Raw genomic sequence first — 7,835 nt, 5'->3', positions numbered from 1 at the left:
TAATGTTGCTGAATTTGTTGGTTAATTTATTGTTGCTGTTGTTGAATTTAGTTTGTGGGTGTGTGATAGTGATTTAGAGAGAAGGAAAGTGTGATAGTTCTGGAATCAATGGTGATGGCCATGAGAGGGAGAGGAAGAAAGTTGCCTAGATGCAGAAGTTATGAACAGAAGCTGATAAGGATGATGAAGATGATGCAGAACATGATGCGTAGGTGTGATAGTGAGGGAGTTACGGGAGGGGAGGGGGGAGTTTGCTTTAATTTTTTAATATTAATTTTAATTATTTTTATTATTAATGAAGGGTAATATGGTAAAAAAAAATAAAATTGAAGTGGAAAAGGACGATTTTATAACGTTTTGTAACGTTGAGGATGATTTTAATAACAAAAAAAGGTTGGGGACGATTTTGATTTTCACCCCAGACCTTAGGGACGATTTCAGTACTTAACCCTTTCTTTATCTTTCTATCCAGGTTATTTCATGTATTCATCTTCATTTTCAATACGTTCCTGATGTCTGTTCTTTTACATATTTTTCAAATTTTAATTCCAACTAAATCTGCATGTAATTTGAAATTAAAATTTGAATCTTAAATATGTGCAACCTTATCAAGCATTCAATCCATCTCTCAGATAATCAACTTTCGATTTTCTTCTTACCATAACCGTCTTTCTTTCTCTATCTTCTCTCATGTCTTTCTCTCCTAGAGCTATATATCTTTCTACATCATTTTTTTTTTCTTTTATTTTTGTTCTCTCTGTCTTCTCTTTGTCAAGTGGAGAGTTCTTGATGGTATTATGGCACGGTATTTGTTGCAGGGAAACAGAGGAAAAAAGTAGAGACATGATAGGAAAGAGCGAGAGATGCATACTGGTGTCGACAACAATGGGATGATTCCGATGGCGATAGACACGAAAGAGAAGTCACAGTTGCAGCACCGGGAGCGGCCAGCAACGGTCTTGGTGTGATGATTCTGTATGCTCTGCTTATGTAAGTAGTCGTCGTCTTCTTCAAATCACAGTATATATAAGATTTCTAATTTTATTCCTACTCATACAGTCATACTCCTCTTTTTTTTCAATATTATTTTTTATATAAAATGTGCCTTCTGTGATGAAGTTAAGTATGTTTCTTATTATTTGATATGATGTATATGTTCTAATTTTGGTAAGATTTGAAATATTATTGTTGTTGTGCAGAGTCTTCTTTTTCTGGTGTGGAGTTGTTGATGCAGAAAATCCAGAACCTCATTATTGTTGTCGGGATTCTATTTGTATTTCGCTAAAAGGTTTTAATCTCTTTTCCTTTTATATTCAATTTACATCCAATATACAAAATTAAATGAGATTTCAAAGTAATGCAGCATGAACTATTCATTTTTCCTTTAGTTTTTGATGTCCTGCCTTTTGTATTTTCAGAGTAATTTAGGAACTAAGGCAAAAGAAGTTCTTGCTGTGTAGCTACTGTGGAAGGTTTGCATCCATTCTATTGTGTTTTTATTAGTTATTTTTTTTGTTCAATTGCTTAAATTTGTTGTTTTCTTTTGCTTATTATTATTCTTCTGCTTATTATTACCATATCTTCTCTCCTTCCTCTCAAGCTTGGCTATGTTTTTTACTCTTCAAGGTGGTAGTTTTAATTTTTTATTTTTGGGTCTTTTTTCTTCTAAAATTTAGTTAATTTCTTTCCCCCCCACGAACCATTTGAAAAAAATTGTGGAACAAATTATGGGATACCACCAAGATTTAAGCTTTGTTGCTTTCAAAGTACTTTCAGTTTTTAAGGTAGTTCGTAATTATGTACATTTTACCTGCTTAATTCTGTTTTGAATTGCCTTTACATTTGGTTTTCAGGGTTTAGGGCTTTCCCAGAGTAAATGATGGGATCATCGGTATATTTGCTATTCAAGTGTGTTTAATTAACTGCTCTATTTAAAACTTTTGTTTTCTGAATTAGATTCTTCATTGATTTTTTGTTTTTCTCATTTACTGATGTCACTGTGAAAGATAGAAAATAGAAGAGGATAATAATGATCATACTTAGTAAAATATATAATAGTGATTATAATAATAATTATCCAGAGTGCCAATACCGAATTAGTACATGGCACTACTAGCCTCTATCAAGTATAAGAGCGATTTTGCTTGCGTTGATTTCATGTTTAATATAACTTTTAGATGGTGCCAGGTTCTCCTTCCTCTTAGATAAAGAAACTAATCAGCTTTAGGGCAATTTGTACCCTAGGAAACTTTGAAAATTTTATATTTATGTTAACTTTCCTACATGATTATGTACTTCTTTCTGTGTTTAATATTGCGTGCATCTTATTTTGAATTAATATTGTTACAATAGAATATAAAATAAGGAGAAAACTATTAACAGAATACAACTTGAGCAGTCAATTTCTGTGAATTTCATTTAGACTCAGCCTTTAGACTTTTTAACCAATTTGTGCTATTATTGGGAGAATCCTTGGGTAGGTATTTTATTCAAACCATATTTCTTTCAGGTTTCCATAATATCTATAATGGACTAAGTTGAGTATTCTTACAATATCAAGGCAATATTTGGAAAAGGAGATTCTCTCAACAACTTTTTTTTTTTATGCTTTTGATGGGAAGGGAATGATAGAGAACATTCCCAATTTAAATGCTCTGGTAATTCATGACTGAAGCACCACAAACCTTAAGAGTGGAAGGTTAACACTGTCCAAAAGAAATAGACCCTTTTAAGTGCACAATGTTCTGGTTATTGTTAGCTATTAATTTATATTTTTAGTTGCTAATTTATTTAAGCTAATTTCAATTTACTGTTAGAGTTTTTTTGCTGTAGTAGATACAAATGAAATGATTATTTGTTGTACGTGGGCATTGGACAATCCATTAAAATGTTTCTTTGAATTAATGAAACCCAATGTTTAAAGCCTCTTCTTTATGGAGAACGGTAGTTGGTAAACGTGATGTATATGTTTTTATATAAATCACAAACTCAAATTTCATTCTCACCTTCCCTCTGATATGGTACTCATGTCAATCTTTTATAATATTTTGGTATCTTGTGGCTTTTTTGAATGAAAGCTGTTATGTACATATCAGTTTGTGAAATTACTTTTTACTATGTGCGTGCCTTTTAGTAAGTGCTCTGAATCCAATATCATCGTTTTAGACTATTTTTATCGATGAAAAAAAAATGATGATAAGAAGTTAATCTCAAGAAGAACAGACTCTGTTAGCTTCTATTAATATAGGATGAGAGCAGACAAATTGAATAGTGTTGCATTATGAACTGAATATTTCTTACCTTTCTTCTCATATGATTCAATTTGGTTTATATCATATTAAGTTTATCTTCTCAATTTTTTATTTAACTATTTTCATGGTGAGAAATCACCGGTCTTAATAATGATGTTGTCTTGATATGTGAGAATTTCTGTTCATTATTTTTGGAGAAAAATTGATAAAAATTTATCTCATGTTCATCTTATAACAATTTTATTTGGTTGAATCTCATTGTTTATTTTTATTCATATTTTACTTGCTTTATTTTTCAGCATTTCAGTTTTTGGTATTAAAGCTTTCAAAGTATCTTCTCCTTCTTTTTTTTTTCTTAAAAAGGGGGAAAGTAAAAAAAAAAAAGAAAGAACAATGGGTTTGATACATAAGAATTTTGGAACAAATGTAAAAATTGAAAAATAATCGAAATGTTGGAATGATTTTGTATAGTTTTCATGATTTGGAAAAATAAAAATCAAGTTTATTATTATAATACAAATTGGGTTGTACCTTGATTTTAGATTTTTTAGTATTTGTGTTGATTTATAAACTTTTCTTTTATGGGACTTTAATATTAAATTATTTTATTCACAATTTCACTATATAATTAAATTGTATTTTTTTATTTTATTTTATATACTCTTGCATTCTTCTAATAAGTAAAATCATATATCTTTATTGTTATGATCCAATTTAATATAAAAGGTTCATATTAAATACTTAATCTAATAATATTTTAATATTAAATATTTTTCATTAAATTTATCATTCCCATACATCACACGGACACTTCACTAGTTATTAACTGAACAAAGTTCAGCTTTACCATTATTATTGTTACTACTATAGTTAAATACTTTTCTCAATGTCACTTTCTAGGCAAAGGGTTTGGACCATTAAATGGTCCCAAAACGTTTGGACCATTAAATGGTCCCATAATAAAACATATTTTTTAAATTTTTTAATAATTGTTAAATAATTTTTTTAATTTTAATTACAAATTAATCCCATATATTTTATTTAATTATAAAAACTATTTTTTATTTTATAAATTATTATTTTATCATTCATCTATTATGTTTATTAACAATAAAAAATAATAACAATAACGAATTAGATCTTCCATTGATCGTAATAACTTTTTGCAATCCCAATCGATTAAAAGTTTATCTTTGATCTGTTACATTCGTCAAGGGTTGTGAAATCGTGTTTTTTAGAAAATCAATCGATTATATTAACAAAACAATCGATTGAATTTCAGGTTTCCCAAAACTCAATCGATTGGACTTCAGGTTATCACAAAACAATCGATTGAAAGTTGCAAGGTAGTATGGTTTGTCCAAAAATCAATCGATTGGTCTTATTACCTAATCGATTGGTCTTATTACTTTCAGGTTACAACCTATTATGTTGTTGATCCACGATACTTGATAGAAGTAAGTTACTGATCGGAATTTGGGAATAATCTAAAAATCTGAGTATATTAATATGAGACACATTCAGCAAAAGCAATCGATTTTTGTACATTACACGGTGTGTGATGGGATATTATATTTACATTTTACATTCTAAGAAAGTTCCTTACTTCAAATAAAGGAATCCTTGGTCAATCCTTATATATATCAACAAAATTCAATGGTAAACGTTAGCTGCATAACAAAACCGGAAGTATTTATCCAACATTAGGATTGGCTGCTCGAAGAATGACCACAAAGCAGGATATCAGAATCGTTCGTTTGTGGCTGGCTGGCTGCAATGACACGAAAGTAATACACAAGAACACATCCAATTCAATTGTTCTCAAAATACTTTTTACATTCGAAAGTACTTTACAAGAAACATGATTCAGAATCACCAGACCAAGGAAATCTTTGAGACGAGCTCCGTGAATACTATAGTTACATATTCACAAGAGCACAATATTAAAGAGGATATCGCAGAGAGCAAGAATCCATATGGTTGCCTAGCATCTTTCAAAAATCTTGTACAGTTTCTCCAATGAAGCTACCTGCATAAAGTTTAAAGACACAAAATATCAATAAACGAAATAGATAATGGCAATAGTCAAATTCCTTTTCTAAGATTGAATTGTACGTTTCTTCACATCACAAAGATCATCTATCAATAATTAGTTCTTGGCTCATTCAACCGATAGAAAAATTAGGCCACACAACAACAATTATAACATTATATTTTCAATTCTAAAACATGAATTTATCATTAAAAATACAAAACAAAATTATTAACACTAAACAAATCTGTTGTTCAGTTAATAAAAAATATCATCGTGTGGCTCTTTAAAATTAAAAAAAGGAAATACTTCTTGCGATAGTGACCTATGGAGGATGAAATTTGCATGGCGTAAATGCTAACGATGATCAATAGATATCATTTATTGAATTATTAAATAAAAAAAGTATGTACATTACCCGAACAAAGGTTCCATCTGTAGCCATAGAAACAGGTGGTTTTAGAAAGAGTCTCATGGAAAGAAAAAGCACATGTTGTATTGACCATTCACGCTGTGTCCATGCAGTCTCAGCTTCAGAAAGCAGTTCTTGCTCAACTTTATCATTAATAATATGTATGTAGTTTGGATTGAATGTTGGTGAGATTGGAGAAGAAGAAGAGAGAAGTTTTTTGGATTTAGAGAGAGAAGAGAGGTTAGCAGAAATGGTATTCTTATGTTTAAAAAAGGGAGGGAGGCTAAACACGCATGGTTACCAGGATTAATATATAGCGCGTTTCAAATTTCAATCGATTGGATTATCATACCAATCGATTGGATGCAGATAAAAACTTATTTACGTCACATTTCAATCGATTGAATTCTCATACCAATCGATTGAATTGGAATATGCCATTAGTCACGTACAAACTTCAAAACATAACCAATCGATTGAATTAATTAAACTCGGATTGCTTTGATGAGTTCAATCGATTGGGTAATATGACCAATCGATTGATTTTTGGGCAAACCATACTGCCTTGCAACTTTCAATCGATTGTTTTGTGATAATTTAAAGTCCAATCGATTGAGTTATGGGAAACCTGAAATTCAATCGATTGTTTTGTTAATCCAATCGATTGATTTTCTAAGAAACACGATTTCACAACCCTCGATGGATGTAATGGATCAAAGATAAATTTTTAATCGATTGGAATTGCCAAAAAATTATTACGATTAATGGAAGATCTAATTCGTTATTGTTTTTGTTTTTAATTGTTAATAAACATAATAGATGAATGATAAAATAATAATTTATAAAATAAAAAATAATTTTTATAATTAAATAAAATATATGAGGTTAATTTGTAATTAAAATTAAAAAAAGACTATTTAGCAGTTATTAAAAAACTTAAAAAATATGTTTTGTTATGGGATCATTTAATAGTCCAAACCTTCTAGGACCATCGAATCCGATACTCACTTTCTAGAACCAAAAGCTCTTTTTAAATTTTATATTTTTTTCAAATTTTTTTCAACCATTACTTTGCTTTATTTATAAATCAGACCATATATTTTTAATTATTTGAGTTTACAACTTGATAGTTTTTATTTTTTTTATTTTTATAAATGCGTTATTTATGGCCTCGTTAAACATTTCTAAGTTTCTCACCAAATAAATTGGTCACATCCTACAAACAAACCATCATAAAAGGAAATGAAAGTAGAACGGATTACGTAGACTTCAAATTCGATTCTTATTCTCATTGGACTAAAGACAAGAGAGGCCAACTAGCAACCATGATAAAATTACTTATTTATTTAAATACAACATTAGATAAAGGTTTTTTTTTTTCTAAGATCGGACAACTCTCAATTTTAAGTATTACACAACATATTCACACATTTTTTACACACTTATCACACATGATAGCAACAGTTAAAAATTTTTTTTTAATCAATTACAACCGATAAAATTCAAACTCAAAAACTATACTATTTAAACTAATATTTGTTGGTATATAAAATAAAGTTCTAAGTACTTTATTTCAGAGATACATCTATTGTCTATACGATAGGATAAGATCTGTCCAAGATATACATTCTGAATACTGGGCCTAATTGACCATGGTTCCATGACCACTGGATGCCATCCTAACCACAATTGCAAGGGAATAAAAAAAAATAAAAAAATAAACAAATACTCAAACTCTTTCATCCATATTCTCTCGTCCGTAAAAATTGTCATATTCTTAACGTTGTTTAATTGATTGTTTGTCTTTCTTTCTTTTTCCCTTTCTCTCTCTTTTGAATAATTGTTCAAATATCCACATCCACTCTGGAAAATTGACGAAGCACTTCTCCCTCAGGTCATCATAATGGAACTTTCATTACTTCCATAGAACCACAGGGAATATCCTTCAGTAAAATTCCTTTTCACAACTTCTAATTGGTATTAGTATTGTTCTATATATATTAAGTTCAGATTATTATTTATCTTTTCACTTACCAATAACTTTCAAGAATTAACTAGCTTCATGAAATAAATATCCCTTATAAAACCCCTTCACTTACTTTCCATTTTAGTAGTAGATTTTACATTAGTATGAACATGT

At 29.5% G+C, this 7,835-nt stretch overlaps 2 long non-coding RNA genes across 6 annotated transcripts; one reads left to right on the top strand and one right to left on the bottom strand.

The window, feature by feature from the left end:
* On the top strand, positions 380–3,049 carry LOC110263592. Of its 5 annotated transcripts, XR_002349423.1 has the most exons (5): positions 380–990; positions 1,200–1,288; positions 1,419–1,472; positions 1,854–1,891; positions 2,510–3,045. It is a non-coding gene; the product is annotated as an uncharacterized LOC110263592 (long non-coding RNA). The 5 variants fall into 5 exon arrangements; XR_002349422.1 differs by lacking the exon at positions 2,510–3,045 and having other exon boundaries at positions 1,854–2,171; XR_002349421.1 differs by lacking the exons at positions 380–990; positions 1,200–1,288 and having other exon boundaries at positions 1,307–1,472; positions 1,854–1,908; positions 2,510–3,049.
* Positions 4,771–5,872, bottom strand: LOC107648452. Its single transcript, XR_001621935.2, has 2 exons — positions 5,702–5,872; positions 4,771–5,280 (listed from the first exon to the last, which is right to left on the bottom strand). It is a non-coding gene; the product is annotated as an uncharacterized LOC107648452 (long non-coding RNA).

The sequence above is a fragment of the Arachis ipaensis genome, chromosome B06 (assembly GCF_000816755.2).
Source record: "Arachis ipaensis cultivar K30076 chromosome B06, Araip1.1, whole genome shotgun sequence".
NCBI lineage: Eukaryota > Viridiplantae > Streptophyta > Magnoliopsida > Fabales > Fabaceae > Arachis > Arachis ipaensis.
The sequence above is the reverse complement of the archived record's forward strand: the minus strand, read 5'-3'. Positions and strand labels throughout refer to the sequence as shown.